Source organism: Pseudophryne corroboree, unplaced genomic scaffold (assembly GCF_028390025.1).
Source record: "Pseudophryne corroboree isolate aPseCor3 unplaced genomic scaffold, aPseCor3.hap2 scaffold_296, whole genome shotgun sequence".
NCBI lineage: Eukaryota > Metazoa > Chordata > Amphibia > Anura > Myobatrachidae > Pseudophryne > Pseudophryne corroboree.
In genome coordinates, this window is record NW_026969629.1 from 215,377 (window position 1) to 237,361 (window position 21,985).

At 46.6% G+C, this 21,985-nt stretch overlaps 8 non-coding genes across 8 annotated transcripts; 7 read left to right on the forward strand and 1 right to left on the reverse strand.

The window, feature by feature from the left end:
• Positions 1 to 13,011: 13,011 nt before the first annotated feature.
• LOC135015590 (U1 spliceosomal RNA) lies at positions 13,012 to 13,175 on the forward strand. The gene has a single exon (XR_010213811.1). It is a non-coding gene; the product is annotated as a U1 spliceosomal RNA (small nuclear RNA).
• Positions 13,176 to 13,327: 152 nt separating this feature from the next.
• Positions 13,328 to 13,490, forward strand: LOC135015566 (U1 spliceosomal RNA). Its single transcript, XR_010213789.1, has one exon. It is a non-coding gene; the product is annotated as a U1 spliceosomal RNA (small nuclear RNA).
• A 674-nt stretch (positions 13,491 to 14,164) lies between these two features.
• Positions 14,165 to 14,328, forward strand: LOC135015552 (U1 spliceosomal RNA). The gene has a single exon (XR_010213779.1). It is a non-coding gene; the product is annotated as a U1 spliceosomal RNA (small nuclear RNA).
• A 152-nt stretch (positions 14,329 to 14,480) lies between these two features.
• Positions 14,481 to 14,643, forward strand: LOC135015555 (U1 spliceosomal RNA). Its single transcript, XR_010213782.1, has one exon. It is a non-coding gene; the product is annotated as a U1 spliceosomal RNA (small nuclear RNA).
• A 670-nt stretch (positions 14,644 to 15,313) lies between these two features.
• Positions 15,314 to 15,477, forward strand: LOC135015551 (U1 spliceosomal RNA). The gene has a single exon (XR_010213778.1). It is a non-coding gene; the product is annotated as a U1 spliceosomal RNA (small nuclear RNA).
• A 152-nt stretch (positions 15,478 to 15,629) lies between these two features.
• On the forward strand, positions 15,630 to 15,792 carry LOC135015567 (U1 spliceosomal RNA). Its single transcript, XR_010213790.1, has one exon. It is a non-coding gene; the product is annotated as a U1 spliceosomal RNA (small nuclear RNA).
• Positions 15,793 to 16,463: 671 nt separating this feature from the next.
• LOC135015544 (U1 spliceosomal RNA) lies at positions 16,464 to 16,627 on the forward strand. Its single transcript, XR_010213771.1, has one exon. It is a non-coding gene; the product is annotated as a U1 spliceosomal RNA (small nuclear RNA).
• A 567-nt stretch (positions 16,628 to 17,194) lies between these two features.
• Positions 17,195 to 17,358, reverse strand: LOC135015588 (U1 spliceosomal RNA). Its single transcript, XR_010213809.1, has one exon. It is a non-coding gene; the product is annotated as a U1 spliceosomal RNA (small nuclear RNA).
• Positions 17,359 to 21,985: the final 4,627 nt, after the last annotated feature.

Consider the following 21,985-nt stretch of genomic DNA (forward strand, 5'->3'; position numbering starts at 1 on the left):
ATACATACATACATACATACATACATGATAGATACATATATACACACACATACGATAGATAGATAAATAGATAGATAGATAGATACATATATATATATATATATATATATATATATCACAAACATATATGATTCATACATATATCACACACACATACATGATACATACATGAGAAAGACCTGGGATGGTGATGAGGCCCGGGCCCCCTGCTGATGTTGCGTTGAGGAAGGCAGCGTTCCAGGGCGGATGCCAGTCGGGGAGAGCGCCGCGCAGCCCGGGAAAAATACTGCTGAGGAGCTACATCTGGAAGAGCCCCAGGGAGGGAGAGTGTCACATGCCCCATCCTGCGCGGCACACTCTGCAGGCCTGCACATGGGAAGGGAGGTCTCTGGCCACACATACTCACCCTGCTGCTGAAGCCCCGCTGCTGTCCCCATCAGTGCTCTCCAGCGGGGAGCGGGGCCAGGATGAACCTCAACCTGTGAGAACTATCTTCATGATCAAGAGATCTCATATGCAAGATAAGTATGTGTTGGGAAAGGGCTGGGGAGGGCGGCTGCTCGGGCACACCCTCGTCAAGTTAAGGATATTTAACTGAGGAAGCACAAGGGAACTCTCGTCTGGGGACAACAACTGCAGGGAGACCACATCTTTTCAGATGAACATGGGAGGGCGGAAGGCTGCCTAATACTGAAGCACCCTCAGACATTAAACCATATGCAACAACTATTGCAAGCATTCCTGGGGGAAGGTCTGCAGCAGACGGATTTGCATTCGGTGATGTCATCCAAGCAGTAGGCCAAAGTTGGCTGGAACCCTCATCTGTATATGAAAAGAGAAAAGGGGCATGCGGGGCATGGCGGTCTTTTGCGGCGCTTGGTTAACCCCAAGTTTGCATTAAACACCCCCACCCTCCTTCGGTGTGGGGCTCATGTTGGCCATGCCCAAGCCCCTGAAGCATTCAAGCTGATTTCTTGCAGCAGCTGGGCACTGTAACAGCTTCAGAGCTGATCTACAAGACAAGTAAAAGGGTGTGGGCCCTGCAGCACCACCGGTAGTTTGCATACACACATATATAGGACAGCATCTCTTATATGCCCCAGGGTCAATAAAATAGTATCCTTGTCTAGGCTATCCATCCCCTCAGATAAGGCATTTGTCCATGCCGCTACAGCACTACACACCCAGGTCGACGCAATTGCCGGTCTGAGTAAGGTACCTGAATGTGTATAAATGGACTTCAGGGTAATCTCCTGTTTGCGGTCAGCACACTCTTTGAGGGTAGCCGTATCCTGGGACGGGAGGGCTACCTTCTTGGATAAGCGTGTTAATGCTTTGTCCACCCTAGGGGAGGATTCCCATCGTAACCTATCCGTTGATGGGAAAGGATACGCCATAAGAATCCTTTTGGAAATCTGCAGTCTTTTATCTGGAGATTTCCAAGCTTTTTCACATAACTCGTTCAGCTCGTGTGAGGGGGGAAAGGTTACCTCAGGCTTCTTTCCCTTGTACATATGTACCCTCTTGTCAGCGACAGGGGGTTACTCTGTGATGTGCAAAACATTTTTTATTGCCATAATCATAAATCGAATGGATTTTGCCAATTTTGGCTGTAACTTTGCATCATCGTAATCGACACTGGAGTCAGAATCCGTGTCGGTATCTGTGTCAACAAACTGGGATAGTGGGCGCTTATGAGACCCTGACAGTCCCTGCAACATAGGATCAGGCATGGGTTGAGACCCTGACTGTCCCAAAGCTTCTGCCTTGTCTAATCTTTTGTGCAATGAGTTTACACTAGCATTTAAAACATTCCACATATCCATCCAATCAGCTGTCGGTGGAGACAGCACATTCATTTGCTCCCGCTCCTCTCTAATATAGCCTTCTTCCTCAGACATGTCGACACACGTGTACCGACACACCACACACACAGGGAATGCTTTTTCTGAAGACAGTTTCCCCACAAGGCCCTTTGGAGAGACAGAGAGGGAGTATGCCAGCACACACCCCAGCGCTATATAACCCAGGAATAAAACAGTAACTTAATGTTTGCCCAGTAGTACTGCTGTATGTAATTTGCGAATTATGTGCCCCCCCTCTCTTTTCAACCCTCTTGTCTAACGTGGTATAAGCAGGGTAGAGTCCGGGGAGCTTCCTCTCAGCGGTGCTGTGGAGAAAAAATGGCGCTGGTGAGTGCTGAGGGAGAAGCCCCGCCCCCTCGGAGGCGGGCTTCTGTCCCGCTTAAACTGTAAAATTGGTGGGGGCTCATACATATATACAGTGCCCAGCTGTATATATGTTATATTTTTGCGAAAGAGGTTTATATTGCTGCCCAGGGCGCCCCCCCTGCGCCCTGCACCCTTACAGTGACCGGAGTATGTGAGGTGTATGGGAGCAAAGGCACACAGCTGCAGTGCTGTGCGTTACCTCAGTGAAGATCATGAAGTCTTCTGCCGCCTCTGAAGTCTTCTTTTCTTCTCATACTCACCCGGCTTCTATCTTCCGGCTCTGCGAGGGGGACGGAGGCGCTGCTCTGGGACGGACGGCGAGGGTGAGATCCTGCGTGCCAATCCCTCTGGAGCTAATGGTGTCCAGTAGCCTAAGAAGCAGGACCTTGCAACTCAGAGAGTAGGGCTGCTTCTCTCCCCTCAGTCCCTCGATGAGGGAGTCTGTTGCCAGCAGTGCTCCCTGAAAATTAAAAACCTAACAAAATACTTTCTGTCAGAAAGCTCAGGAGAGCTCCTGAAAAGCACCCAGTCTCCACTGGGCACAGTATCAAACTGAGGTCTGGAGGAGGGGCATAGAGGGAGGAGCCAGTGCACACCCAGAACTAAAGTCTTTCTTAAAGTGCCCATGTCTCCTGCGGAGCCCGTCTATCACCATGGTCCTTACGGAGTCCCCAGCATTCTCTAGGACTTTAGAGAAAATAGGATTTTAATACCTACTGGTAAATCCTTTTCTCTTAGTCCGTAGAGGATGCTGGGCACCCGTCCCAGTGCGTACTGTGTCTGCAGTTATTAAATGGCCCTTAACTCCAGAACATTTATGTGGAGACAACTTTCCTGACTTGACCATCTTCCTTGGATGTTTTCCCCCTGTGTGACCGCTCCCCAGCCTCGGAGGGTTGCATCCGCGGTCCCTAGGATCCCGTCCTGGATCCCAAACCATCGCCCCTCTAGGTGGTGAGAACTGTGCAGCCACCAATGGAGTGAGATTCTGGTCTTGGAAGACAGGATTATCCTCCGGTGCATGTGTAGGTGGGATCCGGACCACTTGTCCAACAGGTCCCACTGGAACACTCTGGCATGGAGCCTGCCAAACTGAATGGCCTCGTAGGCCGCAACCATCTTCCCCAGCAACCGAATGCATTGATGGATTAACACTCTTGCTGGTTTCAGAATTTGTTTGACCAGACTCTGGATCTCCAGAGCCATTCCACTAGAAGAAAACCTCTTCTGTGTCCAGTATCACTCCCAAAAACAACAACCGCGTCATTAGGACCAACTGCGATTTTGGCAAGTTTAGGAGCCAACCATGTTGTTAAAGAACTGTCAGGGAGAGTAGATGTTTTGCACCAACTGGTACCTGGATCTCGCCTTTATCAGGAGATCATCCAAGTATGGGATAATTGTGACTCCTTGCTTGCGAAGGAGAACCATCATTTCCGCCATCACCCTGGTGAAAATCCTCGGAGCCGTGGACAGACCAAACGGCAACGTCTGAAATTGGTAATGACAATCCTGAATTGCAAACCTCAGGTAGCTTGATGCAGTGGCTAAATGGGAACATGTAAGTAGGCATCCTTTATGTCTACCAAAACCAGGAAATCTCCTTTATCCCCCGGACTGGAGATCACTACCCTGAGAGATACCATCTTGAAATTGAATTTCTTTAGGTAGAAATTAAGGGATTTCAGATTTAAGATTGGTCTGACTGAGCCGTCCGGCTTCGGGACCACGAAGAGGCTTGAATAAAAACCTTCTCCCTGCTGACTAAGGCTGATTTGAACAATCGGTGAGGGGGAACTTCTTGAAACCCCAGTTTGTACCCTTGGGACACTATTTGTAAAACCCACGAGTCCAGGTCCGAATGAATCCAGAACTGACTGAAGAGTTTTAGACGTGCCCCCCAGTGGTGGAACTAGCGAGCAGTGGGCCCATGTGCGACAAAATGGCTTGGGCCCCCCCCCCCATCCCTTCCCATCCAAGTGCACCCCCTCACCCCTGGAGAGGATCTGGTTAGGGGGGCCTGCTCAGGGAAGTGGATACCTAGCAACAGTGCCGTAACTAGACATTTTAGCAGTGTGTGCAAGAAACGGCATTGGAGCCCCACCCCTGCATGCAAAACAGGGGCAGTGCGCGCCGTAGGCGCGCGCAAAAAAACATAGTGGCGTGGCTTCGTGGTTAAGGGGTGTGGCCACAAAATAATACCAATTCATAAAACGGTGCACAGTAGTCTCCATTATTCAAATTACGCTGCACAGTAGCACCACTACACCAGGTAGAGACCCTTTTACACCTTACGGCGGACAGATTCCTCTTTTTACACATTACAGCAGACAGCGTCCTCTTTTTACACATTACAGCAGACAGCGTCCCCTTTTTACACATTACGGCAGACAGCATCCCCCTTTTTTACACAACGGCAGACAGCGTGCCCTTGTTACACATAGCGGCAGACAGCGTACATTTTTTTCACATAACGGCAGACAGCCTGCCCTTGTTAAACATAGCGGCAGACAGCGTACACTTTTTACACATAACGGCAGACAGCCTGCCCTTGTTAAACATAGCGGCAGACAGCGTACACTTTTTTCACATAACAGCAGTCAGCCTGCCCTTGTTACACATAATGGCAGACATCGTACACTTTTTACACATTACAGCAGACAGCTTGCCCTTGTTACACATTACAGCAGACAGCTTGCCCTTGTTACACATTATGGCAGACAGCGTGCCCTTGTTACACATTACGGCAGACAGCATCCCCCTTGTAACACATTACGGCAGGCAGATTCCCCCTTGTTACACATTGCGGCAAGCAGATTCCCCCTTTTTACACATTGCGGCAAGCAGCTTCCCCCTTTTTACACATTGCGGCAGGCAGATTCCCCCTTTTTACACATTGCGGCAGGCAGTCCCCCTTTTTACACTTAGCTGCAGGCAGATTCCCCCTTTTTACACATAGCGGCAGGCAGATTCCCCCTTTTTACACATTGCGGCAGGCAGTCCCCCTTTTTACACATAGCTGCAGGCAGATTCCCCCTTTTAACACATAGCTGCAGGCAGATTCCCCCCTTTTACACATAGCTGCAGGCAGATTCCCCCTTTTTACACATAGCGGCAGGCAGATTCCCCCTTTTTACACATAGCGGCAGGCAGATTCCCCCTTTTTACACATAGCGGCAGGCAGATTCCCCCTTTTTACACATAGCGGCAGGCAGTCCCAACAAAGAAAGAAAGAGACGAAAGAAAGAAAGAAAGAAAGAAAGAAAGAAAGAAAGAAAGAAAGAAAGAAAGAAAGAAAGAAAGAAAGAAAGAAAGAAAGAAAGAAAGAAAGAAAGAAAGAAAGAAGAATTATACTTACCCTCTCCGCTGGCTCAGGCTCCTCGTGCAGCTTGATGATTCCCGGGCAGTAGAGAAGGAGGAGGAGGGAGGTGGAGGAGGGAGCCGCAGCAGCGCTGTCTTATTGGTGGAGGCGCTGCTGCTGCTGCCCCTCTGCTTCACTATAGGCTGTTCTCGGAAGACAGCCTATAGTGAAGCAGAGGGGCAGCAGCAGCAGCGCCTCCACCAGTAACAAAGCGCTGCTGCGGCTCCTTCCTTCACCTCCCTCCTCCTCCTCCTCCCCCCCGTGCCGCTGCTCCTCTCATCTCCAAGCGACCCTCCTCCCTCTTCGTGTGTTACAGAGGCGGCAGCGTGTCTGGTGCTGCGGCTGCTGCCCGTAGTGCCCTGGCCTGATCTGTTCGTTACGACGGGCGGGCGGCGGGAGTCGCAGGACGCAGACCTGACGGGAGCGCTGGTGTGCGGCTGCGGCATGATACAATGAGTCATTGTGACTCATTGTAATGCCGGCGGCTGTGGGCCCTTGAGTGCGGCGGGGCCCCAGTGCAATGCACTGCCTGCCCTGCCAGTAGTTCCGCCCCTGGTGCCCCCCACTGGTGTGGGCTCCTGCAAGAGAGCCCCAGCGTCATGCAGTGGATTTGGCAGAAGCAGAGGACTCTGCTCCTGCGATCTTGAAGAGGCTTCTTGGAGTCAGCATCAGCATTCCCTTGGTGAATCCACAATGCCCTCCTATCCGAGACTGCCATGAAATTGGCCCGTGAGCACTTGTGCCCGGTGTAGGATTTTTAAATATGTGTAGTTTACTGTATGCAAGGGTTTAAAACCTTTTAGGAACTGAGATCTAAGGTGTATTACATGTAGTTTAAAAAAAACAAAAAAGGTTTATTTTATGGCAGTAGTTTCCAAACTGGGGTTCTTGCACTGGTAGCATAGTTTGGTGGTCCAGGACCAATTAAAATTATTTATACTTTATTAAATTGGCAAAACCATTCCCTCACAACATAACTGAACCTGATTATATTTTTTTCTGAATTTCTCAATAAAAAAAACTTTGGCCTAGGGGTGCCGTGAAACAAATTTTGATACTATTTATTTATATAGTGCTCTTTCTCCAACAGGACTTGAGATATGGCTTCTGGAACTGAACACAGGATTCTAAATGTGGCTGTACCAAGGACCTATACAGTGGCATTACAGGTTGAGTATCCCTTATCCAAAATGCTTGGGACCAGAGGAATTTTGGATATCGGATTTTTCTGTATTTTGGAATAATTGCATACCATAACGAGATATTATGGTGATGGGACCTAAATCTAAGCACAGAATGCATTTATGTTTCATATATACCATATACACACAGCCTGAAGGTCATTTTAGCCAATATTTTTTATAACTTTGTGCATTAAACAAAGTGTGTGTACATTCACAGAATTCATTTATGTGTCATATACACCTTATACACACAGTCTGAAGTTCATTTAATACAATATTTTTAATAACTTTGAGTATTAAACAAAGTTTGTGTACACTGAGCCATCAAAAAACAAAGGTTTCACTATCTCAGTCTCACTCAAAAAAGTCCGTATTTCGGAATATTCCGTATTTCGGAATATTTGGATATGGGATACTCAACCTGTATTACTTTTTTCTGCTACTGGTTCTTTACCTATGCAAACAAGCATCTGACTTGCCTTTCCTATTGCTTTGTTACATTGCTCACCTGAAATAGTAATACTTAGATAGCTTTCCTCTTGCCATTATAATGCCCTTAATATTATAGTTAGCCTTTGTATTTTTGAGACGTGTATGATTTTGCATTTTTTGGCATTAAATGTTGCCATGTTCTTGACCATTCCTCTAGTCCAGGGGCGGAACTGCCAGAGACAACGGAGTCAGTTGCCGCCGGGCTCCAGCCCTAAAGGGCCTTCCTCCATTGCCCTCCGGCTGTTACGTGCCCTTCCTACTAAATAGACAAAGGCGCTACCAGCAGGGTCTCGCAGTTTGTACATTCCATGCCGTAACACCCTTCTTTCCACCTTTTTCAAGACCCAGCCCAGCAGCCTCGCCGATGCCACCACCGCTAGCTGCAGCACTGCCAGCGGTGGGGTGCCCCTGCTTCTTCTCACACCACAGATAGCTGGGCAGCACTGCAACTGCCTGCCTGATTGCTCTGCCCCCTTCCGGCTCCCAAGCACCTCTGCTGCCCAGTGATCCAGGAGCCTGCTGCTAGGAAGAAGTGGCCGAGCTTCAGCAAGCGAGTCTGGACACTGGCGGAGGAAGCCATGATAACCAGATAATGGGGAGTGGAGAGCCAGTTCCAAGGTAATACTTTATACAGCTGGTTGAGATCCTGGTCGGTGGATATGGATTCCAAGAAAACCCTGGAGGTGCTTCCTTTCAAGGGAGACACTCTCTTTGGAGAAGACCTCAATAAGATTGTAGCTGATCTGGCTACTGCTAAAACAGCTTGCCTACCTAGTATGACTCCTACCACGCAGAAGGCTAAAAGTACTTTCCCTTGGCCCTTTCATCCTCCAGGTAAAGCGTACCCAAGGTCAGGCATACCCAAAGCAAGCTCATGCTTCCAGACCTGCCAAGCCCAGACTGAAGCAAGCCTGGGCTGCCCATCAGCCTGCTTCCAAAACGGACAAGCCTGCCGCATGACGGTGCAGGCCTCCCTCTGGGGGATCCCAGGGTGGGGGGCCCGACTTCTAGGTTTGGCATAATTCTAAGATAGAGAATTCTGTTTGGAGCTCACCTTGTACTTTGTGAAGAAATAATCAGCATTGTGGCTGAGCAGATACATGTAGTGTGTGGCTGCAAACTGCATGGATCTGCTGCGTTGTAATGCTGATACTTTTTTTTTCAAAATACCAATAGCTTCATATAATGTTCACAATTTTTATGCAGGATCAAATAGCTCAATAGGTAGGGTGTTTGATTAGAATTCAACAGGTTATAGGTTTGAATCCTGGGTATGGTAGTTTGAGATGTGTTATTTAATAAAGTATGTTGTTCTGACTGCCGGCATCCTATCACCTGGGATATCATACTAAATAAATGGAGTTGATCAATTTTTTTTTATTTTTTTTTTAAACTAGGGACAATTTCCAGATACTTTTCTTTATAACTGAGATTGCCCCCTGGAACTTCACATCAGTTGACAACTATGCATGAGTGGGCAGTGCTTGCTCTGGATCTGCCCACCCATTTATGTGCCGTCATAAAAGAAAGCACAACTGACAGTTATCCTGGGCGTACACTACACAATTATCTGTCAGGCTATCTATCCAGTCTGGATGGATGGAATGAAAATCTGGTAATGTATAGGAGCAAATGTCAATTAACCATTTGCTCCCAAACACTAGAAAAGTGGTCAAAAATGGTCATTACACAAATTGGTTAAACCCAAAATTTAACCAATTTGTTTAGGGGACCATTTTTGTCCATTTTCTAGTGTTTGAGAGTAAATCGTTGATGGTCATTTGCTCACATAGATAACCGGATTTCTATTCCAACCAGCCAGTGTTGGAGATATGGTCTGCCAGATTACATAATGCATACCAGAGCCATAACTAGACTTTTTGGTGCCCTGTGACAGATAATTATATGCCCCCCCCACTCCCCATTTTTGCAACACCTCAAACTATCATACCCAGGATTCAAACCTATAACCTGTTGAATTCTAATCAAATACCCTACCCATTGAGCTACTTGATCCTGCATCTATTCTAACCTCCAAAAACAGATTCAGTTGCATTTTCCAGCGTGTTTTGTTTGCGCCTTTGCAAATGTCTTACATCGACAAATTTATTTAGTACTATTTTGCAAATAGGGTTACATTGTCGCAACATTGTGTTCCCTAATTGCTTGATTTTTTTAAATGCAACAATTGATAAAGACACCTGATAATTGCTCTGTGGAGTCTTATTTTGTGTCTACTTCTTATCTACATTTAATTCCCTACCTCTAATCAAGGCATTTTTAAATGCTGGGGGCTGCCAGGACGTGAGGCCTACCTAGACTTTAGATCTGAATTTGAATGTACTTGTGAACTAACTTAATTTCCTACTTCTAAATTCATTCCTAAATTCACTACTTACATTAATCCTGTAGTTGGGCATTTTGAGACTTCAATTGTGGGCATTGTTTTGTGTCCAGACCAGCAGCTGGTGGTGTGCATTTGCTGGAAAGGCATCGAAGACCTCCGATATGCTGCATCTCCTGATGTGTGTCTTCCTCAAGTGGCTGTCAGCAAATGCATGCTAGACACCCCATTCCAAGCTGATTGTGACATCACGGAACATGCATCATAGAACAGGCATGCTAGAATATGGGTCTTCAACCTGCGACCCTCCAGCTGCTGTGGAACTACATATACCAGCATGCCCTGCCTCAGTTTTAGCATACCTTAATAGCAAAACTGTGGCAGGGCATGCTGGGATGTGTAGTTTCACAGCAGCTGGAGAGCCACAGGATGAAGACCCATGTGCTAGAGCCAAGCCGCAGGTACATTTAATGCTAGCAAGCTGAATGTTTAAATCATTTTTGTTCCGCAGCATTCCAATGCGGAAGATTCCATGGAACCAGAGATTATTCCATTGAGAAGGACATGCTGCCTGGATGACTGCACTGTGCAAATTAAATCACGGAGCCAGTTGGCTTGTGGGTGGCTCTGGTGACTGGGTGGTTGGGTGGGCGGTGTGTCGGAGGTGGAGCACATGCAAATGAATGTGTATCATCCAGCTAGTGAGAGTGAAAACTCATGCAGGAGTGTGCCTGCTTGTCAGTGGGTTATGCACCTTGCCAGACGTCAAATCTACATGGAGCAGCTGGAGGGGACAAGAGCAGGTTTGCAAAATATAGATAGAAGAGCATATATGCTGGCGTATTCTCCATGATTGTGTCAGCTTATGTTTTGGTGCACTGCACTTTCCTCCACTAAGTTTTAGCTATTTTGGTTAAACAAAAGTGTAGTTGCTTCTCGCCCTTTTGGCTGTGATCTTGTATCGTGGTTGTAGAGTCTGCTGGAGGGATTGTTTTCTTCATTGGCGAGAGACTGAAGATATTCCAGGATGGAAGGCTTGGTAACACTATCCGTTTTTAAGTTGTGGAAGAGTTGAAAGACCGGATTGGACTACATTCTATAGTAAAGGATATCTTTGTATTTATTAATCCTCCCTTTATATGTGTCTGTCTTTCAATAAAGCTTCGGGCTTGTGATTCCCTCACCCTCTTACACTCCACACCCATAGCCTTATTAACTGTTGTATTATTGTATTGTTTAAATGTATAGTGCAGTTCATGATTTATAGTGTAGGCTGGCCTGTGCTGTAGTTCTTGAACTGTACTATACCGACAGCATTTGTATTGTGTTTTATCTGTGCTGCAACACAGTACTTATGTGTGTAATGTTTATGTATGTTTTTTTGCTTCTTTATGTCAATAAAGACTGCTTTTTCAATCCAATATCTGAAAACAATCAATGTTTATCTTTGATGGCAATAGAAGTGGTATGATATTTGCTGCTTTTGAAAGGCAATATCTGATATGTCCCCTATCTGGAAACCATATATTAAATGGCTTTTCAGAAAAGGGAGATGGTAGAAGAGCTTTCAGTACTTGTAGGACCGATGCACATTTCCTATTCTAGCCTCCAAAAACAGATTCAGTTGCATTTTCCAGCGTGTTTTGGATGCGCCTTTGCAAATGTCTTACATCGACAAACTTATTCAGTACTATTTTGCAAATAGGGTTACATTGTTGCAACATTGTGTTCCCTAATTGCTTGATTTTTTTAAATGCAACAATTGATAAAGACACCTGATAACTGCTCTGTGGAGTCTTATTTTGTGTCTACTTTTTATCTACATTTAATTCTCTACCTCTAATCAAGGCATTTTTAAGTGCTGGGGGCTGCCAGGACGTGAGGCCTACCTAGACTTTAGATCTGAATTTGAATGTACTTGTGAACTAACTTAATTTCCTACTTCTAAATTCATTCCTAAATTCACTACTTACATGAATCCTGTAGTTGGGCATTTTGGGACTTCGATTGTGGGCATTGTTTTGTGTCCAGACCAGCAGCAGGTGGTGTGCATTTGCTGGAAAGGCATCGAAGACCTCCGATATGCTGCATCTCCTGATGTGTGTCTCCCTCAAGTGGCTGTCAGCAAATGCCTGCTAGACACCCCATTCCAAGCTGATTGTGACATCACGGTACATGCATCATAGAACAGGCATGCTAGAACATGGGTCTTCAACCTGCGACCTTCCAGCTGCTGTGGAACTACACATCCCAGCATGCCCTGCCTCAGTTTTAGCATACTTTAATAGCAAAACTGTGGCAGGGCATGCTGGGATGTGTAGTTTCACAGCAGCTGGAGGGCCACAGGATGAAGACCCATGTGCTAAAGCCAAGCCGCAGGTACATTGAATGCTAGCAAGCTGAATATTTAAATCCTTTTTATTCCGCAGCATTCCAATGTGGAAGATTCCATGGTACCAGAGATCCTTCCATTGAGAAGGACATGCTGCCTGGATGACTACACTGTGCAAATTAAATCACGGAGCCAGTTGGCTTGTGGGTGGCTCTGGTCACTGGGTGGTTGGGTGGGTGGTGTGTCGGAGGTGGAGCACATGCAAATGATTGTGTATCATCCAGCTAGTGAGAGAGAAAACTCATGCAGGAGTGTGCCTGCTTGTCAGTGGGTTATGCACCTTTCCAGACGTCAAATCTACATGGAGCAGCTGGAGAGGACAAGAGCAGGTTTGCAAAATATAGACAGAAGAGCTCTCCAGCCTAGTTTGCTGTCTGTTTCCACTTCTCTTTTCTTGAGCAGCTCCCTTCTATGCCCTTGCGCACTATCCTGACTTCTCCCATCTGCTTACTTTGTGCCTTCCAACGCACAATGCGAACTACAGGTAGTGCTGCAGGGCCCACACCCTTTTACTTGCCATACAGAGCAGCTCTGGAGCTGTTACAGTGCCCAGCTTCTGCAAGAAATCAGCTTGAATGCTTCAGGGGCTGGGGCATAGCCAACATGAGCCCCACACCGAAGGAGGGTGGAGGTGTTTAATGCGAACTAGGGGTCATCCAAGCGCCACAAAAGGCCGCCATGCCCTGCATGCCCCTTTTCTCTTTTCATATGCAGATGAGGGTTGAAGCCAACTTTGACCCACTGCTTGGATGACATCACCATATGCAAATCCATCTGCTGCAGGCCTTCCCCCAGGAATGCTTGCACTAGTTGTTGCATTTGGTTTGTTGTTTGGGGGTGCTTCAGTATTAGGCAGCCTTCTGCCCTCCCATGTTCATCTGAAAATATGTGTTATCCCTGCAGTTGTTGTCCCCAGATGAGAGTTCCCTTGTGCTGCCTCAGTTGAATCTTCTTTACTTGACAGAGATGTGCCTGAGCAGCGGCCCTCCCCAGCCCTATCCCAAATCATACTTATTTTGCATAGGAGATACCATGGTCATGAAGATTGTTCTCCCAGGGTGAGGTTCATTCATTGCATTCTGGGTATGCTGACCCCTGTGATTTCCCCAATTGTGGGAAACTTGACTGCATTATTTGTGGTAGTGGGGGACTGTGTTTGTGCTTTCCTCTGGTCAGCTCTGGTAAAAGTCAGATTTCTTTGTCTCAGATCTTCCTCTAGCCTTGTTCTTCTTTCGAGAGTTCCCTTGTGCTGCCTCAGTTGGATCTCCTTTACTTGACAGGGGGGTGCCCAAGCAGCGACCCTCCCCAGCTCTAGCCCAACTCCTACTTACCTGCTAGGTGAGATACTATGATCATGAAGGTGCTTCTCCCAGGGCAAGGCTCACCCATTGCACTCTGGGTGTGCTGCCCCTGTGATTTCCCCAAATGTGGGAAACTTGACAGCATAATTTGTGTTTCCACTGGTCGGCTTTCATATAATTCAGATCTCTTTGTCTCAGGTCTCTCTCCAGCCTAGTTTGCAGTCTGTTTCCACTTCTTTTTTTTTGAGCTCCTCCCTTCCATACCCTTGTGCACTATCCTGACTTCTCCTCCTGTCTGCTTACTTTGTGCCTTCCAATGCACAATGCAAACTACAGGTAGTGCTGCAGGGCCCACAAACTTTTGCTTGCATTACAGAGCAGCTCTGAAGCTGTTACAGTGCCAAGCTGCTGCAAGAAATCAGCTTGAATGCTTCAGGGGCTGGGGCATTGCCAACATGAGCCCCACACCGAAGGAGGGTGGGGGTGTTTAATGCGAACTAAGGGTCATCTAAGCGCCGCAAAAGGCCGCCATTCCCTGCATACCCCTTTTCTCTTTTCATATGCAGATGAGGGTTCCAGCCAACTTTGGCCCACTGCTTGGATGACATCACTGTATGCAAATCCGTCTTCTGCAGACCTTCCCCCAGGAATGCTTGTACTAGTTGTTGCATTTGGTTTGTTGTTTGGGGGTGCTTCAGTATTAGGCAGCCTTCTGCCCTCCCATGTTCATCTGAAAATATGTGTTCTCCCTGCAGTTGTTGTCCCCAGATGAGAGTTCCCTTGTGCTGCCTCAGTTGAATCTCCTTTACTTGACAGAGATGTGCCTGAGCAGCGGCCCTCCCCAGCCCTATCCCAAATCATACTTATTTTGCATAGGAGATATCATGGTAATGAAGACTGTTATCCCAGGGTGAGGTTCATTCATTGCATTCTGGGTATGCTGACCCCTGTGATTTCCCCAAATGTGGGAAACTCGACTTCATTATTTGTGGTAGTGGGGGATTGTGTTTGTGCTTTCCTCTGGTCAGCTCTGGTAAAAGTCAGATTTATTTGTCTCAGATCTTCCTCTAGCCTTGTTCTTCTTTCGAGAGTTCCTTTGTGCTGACTCAGTTGGATCTCCTTCACTTGACAGGGAAGTGCCCGAGCAGCGACCCTACCCAGCTCTAGCCCAACTCCTACTTACCTGCCAGGTGAGATACTATGATCATGAAGGTGCTTCTCCCAGGGCAAGGCTCACCCATTGCACTCTGGGTGTGCTGCTCTTGCGATTTCCCCAAATGTGGGAAACTTGACTGCATAATTTGTGTTTCCCCTGGTCGGCTCTCGTATAATTCAGATCTCTTTGTCTCAGGTCTCTCTCCAGCCTAGTTTGCTGTCTGTTTCCACTTCTCTTTTCTTGAGCTGCTCCCTTCTATGCCCTTGCGCACTATTATGACCTCTCCTGTCTGCTTACTTTGTGCCTTCCAACGTCAATGCAAACTACAGGTAGTGCTGCAGGGCCCACACCCTTTTACATGCTTTACAGAGCAGCTCTGGAGCTGTTACAGTGCCCAGCTGCTGCAAGAAATCAGCTTGAATGCTTCAGGGGCTGGGGCATAGCCAACATGAGCCCCACACCGAAGGAGGGTGGAGGTGTTTAATGTGAATTAGGGGTCATCCAAGCGCCGCAAAAGGCCGCCATGCCCTGCACATCCCTTTTTTCTTTTCATATGCAGACGAGGGTTGAAGCCAACTTTGACCCACTGCTTGGATGACATCACCATATGCAAATCCATCTGCTACAGGCCTTCCCCCAGGAATGCTTGCACTAGTTGTTGCATTTGGTTTGTTGTTTGGGGGTGCTTCAGTATTAGGCAGCCTTCTGCCCTCCCATGTTCATCTGAAAATATGTGTTCTCTCTGCAGTTGTTGTCCCCAGATGAGAGTTCCCTTGTGCTGCCTCAGTTGAATCTCCTTTACTTGACAGAGATGTGCCTGAGCAGCGGCCCTCCCCAGCTCTATCCCAAATCATACTTATTTTGCATAGGAGATATCATGGTTATGAAGATTGTTCTCCCAGATTGAGGTTCATTCATTGCATTCTGGGTATGCTGACCCCTGTGATTTCCCCAAATGTGGGAAACTTGACTGCATTATTTGTGGTAGTGGGGGACTGTGTTTGTGCTTTCCTCTGGTCAGCTCTGGTAAAAGTCAGATTTCTTTGTCTCAGATCTTCCTCTAGCCTTGTTCTTCTTTCGAGAGTTCCCTTGTGCTGCCTCAGTTGGATCTCCTTCACTTGACAGGGGGGTGCCCGAGCAGCGACCCTCCCCAGCTCTAGCCCAACTCCTACTTACCTGCCAGGTGAGATACTATGATCATGTAGGTGCTTCTCCCAGGGCAAGGCTCACCCATCGCACTCTGGGTGTGCTGCCCCTGTGATTTCCCCAAATGTGGGAAACTTGACTGCATAATTTGTGTTTCCCCTGGTCGGCTCTCGTATAATTCAGATGTCTTTGTCTCAGGTCTCTCTCCAGCCTAGTTTGCTGTCTGTTTCCACTTCTCTTTTCTTGAGCCGCTCCCTTCTATGCCCTTGCGCACTATCCTGACTTCTCCCGTCTGCTTACTTTGTGCCTTCCAACGCACAATGCGAACTACAGGTAGTGCTGCAGGGCCCACACCCTTTTACTTGCCTTACAGAGCAGCTCTGGAGCTGTTACAGTGCCCAGCTGCTGCAAGAAATCAGCTTGAATGCTTCAGGGGCTGGGGCATAGCCAACATGAGCCCCACACCGAAGGAGGGTGGAGGTGTTTAATGCGAACTAGGGGTCATCCAAGCGCCGCAAAAGGCCGCCATGCCCTGCACGCCCCTCTTCTCTATTCATATGCAGATGAGGGTTGAAGCCAACTTTGACCCACTGCTTGGATGACATCACCATATGCAAATCCATCTGCTGCAGGCCTTCCCCCAGGAATGCTTGCACTAGTTGTTGCATTTGGTTTGTTGTTTGGGGGTGCTTCAGTATAAGGCAGCCTTCTGCCCTCCCATGTTCATCTGAAAATATGTGTTCTCCCTGCAGTTGTTGTCCCCAGATCAGAGTTCCCTTGTGCTGCCTCAGTTGAATCTCCTTTACTTGACAGAGATGTGCCTGAGCAGCGGCCCTCCCCAGCTCTATCCCAAATCATACTTATTTTGCATAGGAGATACCATGGTCATGAAGATTGTTTTCCCAGGGTGAGGTTCATTCATTGCATTCTGGGTATGCTGACCCATGTGATTTCCCCAAATGTGGGAAACTGGACTGCATTATTTGTGGTAGTGAGGGACTGTGTTTGTGCTTTCCTCTGGTCAGCTCTGGTAAAAGTCAGATTTCTTTGTCTCAGATCTTCCTCTAGCCTTGTTCTTCTTTCGAGAGTTCCCTTGTGCTGCCTCAGTTGGATCTCCTTCACTTGACAGGGGTGTGCCCGAGCAGCGACCCTCCCCAGCTCTAGCCCAACTCCTACTTACCTGCCAGGTGAGATACTATGATCATGAAGGTGCTTCTCCCAGGGCAAGGCTCACCCATTGCACTTTATTTAAAACAATCTCATATTGGATAAAAAAAAGTCCTTTTTAAGTGGTCTATGAATTTCGTTTTTAAATTGAAAGATATGATTACTATATAGTCTGCTCTCCTGCTGCTCCTTAGAGAATATGAGATTGTTTTAAATAAATTTATGTAATTAATGCTTATTCAGGTGCTGGTTATTTCTTTATTAAATCCCCTATTTGGGGAGCTGGGGAGGGTCGCTGCTTGGGCACCCCCCTGTCAAGTAAAGGAGATCCAACTGAGGCAGCACAAGGGAACTCTCGAAAGAAGAACAAGGCTAGAGGAAGATCTGAGACAAAGAAATCTGACTTTTACCAGAGCTGACCAGAGGAAAGCACAAACACAGTCCCCCACTACCACAAATAATGCAGTCAAGTTTCCCACATTTGGGGAAATCACAGGGGTCAGCATACCCAGAATGCAATGAATGAACCTCACCCTGGGAGAACAATCTTCATGACCATGGTATCTCCTATGCAAAATAAGTATGATTTGGGATAGGGCAGGGGAGGGCCGCTGCTCAGGCACATCTCTGTCAAGTAAAGAAGATTCAACTGAGGCAGCACAAGGGAACTCTCATCTGGGGACAACAACTGCAGGGAGAACACATATTTTCAGATGAACATGGGAGGGCAGAAGGCTGCCTAATACTGAAGCACCCCCAAACAACAAACCAAATGCAACAACTAGTGCAAGCATTCCTGGGGGAAGGCCTGCAGCAGATGGATTTGCATATGGTGATGTCATCCAAGCAGTGGGTCAAAGTTGGCTTCAACCCTCGTCTGCATATGAAAAGAGAAAAGGGGCGTGCAGGGCATGGCGGCCTTTTGCGGCGCTTGGATGACCTATAGTTTGCATTAAACACCTCCACCCTCCTTCGGTGTGGGGCTCATGTTGGCTATGCCCCAGCCCCTGAAGCATTCAAGCTGATTTCTTGCAGAAGCTGGGCACTGTAACAGCTCCAGAGCTGCTCTGTATGGCAAGTAAAAGGGTGTGGGCCCTGCAGCACTACCTGTAGTTCGCATTGTGCGTTGGAAGGCACAAAGTAAGCAGATGGGAGAAGTCAGGATAGTGCGCAAGGGCATAGAAGGGAGCGGCTCAAGAAAAGAGAAGTGGAAACAGACAGCAAACTAGGCTGGAGAGCTCTTCTGTCTATATTTTGCAAACCTGCTCTTGTCCTCTCCAGCTGCTCCATGTAGATTTGACGTCTGGAAAGGTGCATAACCCACTGACAAGCAGGCACACTCCTGCATGAGTTTTCTCTCTCACTAGCTGGATGATACACAATCATTTGCATGTGCTCCACCTCCGACACACCACCCACCCAACCACCCAGTGACTAGAGCCACCCACAAGCCAACTGGCTCCGTGAATTAATTTGCACAGTGTAGTCATCCAGGCAGCATGTCCTTCTCAATGGAAGGATCTCTGGTTCCATGGAATCTTCCACATTGGAATGCTGCGGAATAAAAAGGATTTAAATATTCAGCTTGCTAGCATTCAATGTACCTGCGGCTTGGCTTTAGCACATGGGTCTTCATCCTGTGGCCCTCCAGCTGCTGTGAAACTACACATCCCAGCATGCCCTGCCACAGTTTTGCTATTAAGGTATGCTAAAACTGAGGCAGGGCATGCTGGGATGTGTAGTTCCACAGCAGCTGGAGGGTCGCAGGTTGAAGACCCATGTTCTAGCATGCCTGTTCTATGATGCATGTACCGTGATGTCACAATCAGCTTGGAATGGGGTGTCTAGCAGGCATTTGCTGACAGACACTTGAGGGAGACACACATCAGGAGATGCAGCATATCGGAGGTCTTCGATGCCTTTCCAGCAAATGCACACCACCAGCTGCTGGTCTGGACACAAAACAATGCCCACAATTGAAGGCTCAAAATGCCCAACTACAGGATTAATGTAAGTAGTGAATTTAGGAATGAATTTAGAAGTAGGAAATTAAGTTAGTTCACAAGTACATTCAAATTCAGATCTACAGTCTAGGTAGGCCTCACGTCCTGGCAGCCCCCGGCATTTAAAAATGCCTTGATTAGAGGTAGAGAATTAAATGTAGATAAGAAGTAGACACAAAATAAGACTCCACAGAGCAGTTATCAGGTGTCTTTATCAATTGTTGCATTTAAAAAATCAAGCAATTAGGGAACACAATGTTGCAACAATGTAACCCTATTTGCAAAATAGTACTAAATAAGTTTGTCGATGTAAGACATTTGCAAAGGCGCATCCAAAACACGCTGGAAAATGCAACTGAATCTGTTTTTGGAGGCTAGAATAGGAAATGAGCATCGGTCCTACAAGTACTGAAAGCTCTTCTACCATCTCCCTTTTCTGAAAAGCCATTTAATATATGGTTCCCAGATAGGGGACATATCAGATATTGCCTTTCAAAAGCAGCAAATATCATACCACTTCTATTGCCATCAAAGATAAACATTGATTGTTTTCAGATATTGGATTGAAAAAGCAGTCTTTATTGACATAAAGAAGCAAAAAAACATACATAAACATTACACACATAAGTACTGTGTTGCAGCACAGATAAAACACAATACAAATGCTGTCGGTATAGTACAGTTCAAGAACTACAGCACAGGCCAGCCTACACTATAAATCATGAACTGCACTATACATTTAAACAATACAATAATACAACAGTTAATAAGGCTATGGGTGTGGAGTGTAAGAGGGTGAGGGAATCACAAGCCCGAAGCTTTATTGAAAGACAGACACATATAAAGGGAGGATTAATAAATACAAAGATATCCTTTACTATAGAATGTAGTCCAATCCGGTCTTTCAACTCTTCCACAACTTAAAAACGGATAGTGTTCCCAAGCCTTCCATCCTGGAATATCTTCAGTCTCTCGCCAATGAAGAAAACAATCCCTCCAGCAGACTCTTCAACCACGATACAAGATCACAGCCAAAAGGGCGAGAAGCAACTACACTTGCGTTTAACCAAAATAGCTAAAACTTAGTGGAGGAAAGTGCAGTGCACCAAAACATAAGCTGACACAATCATGGAGAATGCGCCAGCATATATGCTCTTCTATCTATATTTTGCAAACCTGCTCTTGTCCCCTCCAGCTGCTCCATGTAGATTTGACGTCTGGCAAGGTGCATAACCCACTGACAAGCAGGCACACTCCTGCATGAGTTTTCACTCTCACTAGCTGGATGATACACATTCATTTGCATGTGCTCCACCTCCGACACACTGCCCACCCAACCACCCAGTCACCAGAGCCACCCACAAGCCAACTGGCTCCGTGACTTAATTTGCACAGTGCAGTCATCCAGGCAGCATGTCCTTCTCAATGGAATAATCTCTGGTTCCATGGAATCTTCCGCATTGGAATGCTGCGGAACAAAAAGGATTTAAACATTCAGCTTGCTAGCATTCAATGTACCTGCGGCTTGGCTCTAGCACATGGGTCTTCATCCTGTGGCCCTCCAGCTGCTGTGAAACTACACATCCCAGCATGCCCTGCCACAGTTTTGCTATTAAGGTATGCTAAAACTGAGGCAGGGCATGCTGGGATGTGTAGTTCCACAGCAGCTGGAGGGTCGCAGGTTGAAGACCCATGTTTTAGCATGCCTGTTCTATGATGCATGTTCCGTGATGTCACAATCAGCTTGGAATGGGGTATCTAGCAGGCATTTGCTGACAGCCACTTGAGGGAGACACACATCAGGAGATGCAGCATATCGGAGGTCTTCGATGCCTTTCCAGCAAATGCACACCACCAGCTGCTGGTCTGGACACAAAACAATGCCCACAATTGAAGGCTCAAAATGCCCAACTACAGGATTAATGTAAGTAGTGAATTTAGGAATGAATTTAGAAGTAGGAAATTAAGTTAGTTCACAAGTACATTCAAATTCAGATCTAAAGTCTAGGTAGGCCTCACGTCCTGGCAGCCCCCAGCACTTAAAAATGCCTTGATTAGAGGTAGAGAATTAAATGTAGATAAAAAGTAGACACAAAATAAGACTCCACAGAGCAGTTATCAGGTGTCTTTATCAATTGTTGCATTTAAAAAATCAAGCAATTAGGGAACACAATGTTGCAACAATGTAACCCTATTTGCAAAATAGTACTGAATAAGTTTGTCGATGTAAGACATTTGCAAAGGCGCATCCAAAACACGCTGGAAAATGCAACTGAATCTGTTTTTGGAGGCTAGAATAGGAAATGTGCATCGGTCCTACAAGTACTGAAAGCTCTTCTACCATCTCCCTTTTCTGAAAAGCCATTTAATATATGGTTCCCAGATAGGGGACATATCAGATATTGCCTTTCAAAAGCAGCAAATATCATACCACTTCTATTGCCACCAAAGATAAACATTGATTGTTTTCAGATATTGGATTGAAAAAGCAGTCTTTATTGACATAAAGAAGAAAAAAACATACATAAACATTACACACATAAGTACTGTGTTGCAGCACAGCCAAAACACAATACAAATGCTGTCGGTATAGTACAGTTCAAGAACTACAGCACAGGCCAGCCTACACTATAAATCATGAACTGCACTATACATTTAAACAATACAATAATACAACAGTTAATAAGGCTATGGGTGTGGAGTGTAAGAGGGTGAGGGAATCACAAGACCGAAGCTTTATTGTAACACAGACACATATAAGGGGAGGGGCAATAAATAGAAAGGTATCCTTAACTATAGAATGTAGTCCAATCCGACCTCTGTGCTCTTCCACAACTGAAAAACAGATAGTGTTCCCAAGCCTTCCATCCTGGAATATCTTTGGTCTTTCGCCAATGAAGAAAACAATCCCTCCCTCCAGCAGACCCTTCAACCACGATACAAGATCACAGCCAAAAGGGCGAGAAGCAACTACACTTGAGCTTAACAAAAATGGCTAAAACTTAGTGGAGGAAAGTGCAGTGCACCAAAACATAAGCTGACACAATCATGGAGAATGTGCCAGCATATATGCTCTTCTATCTATATTTTGCAAACCTGCTCTTGTCCCCTCCAGCTGCTCTATGTAGATTTGACGTCTGGCAAGGTGCATAACCCACTGACAAGCAGGCACACTCCTGCATGAGTTTTCTCTCTCACTAGCTGGATG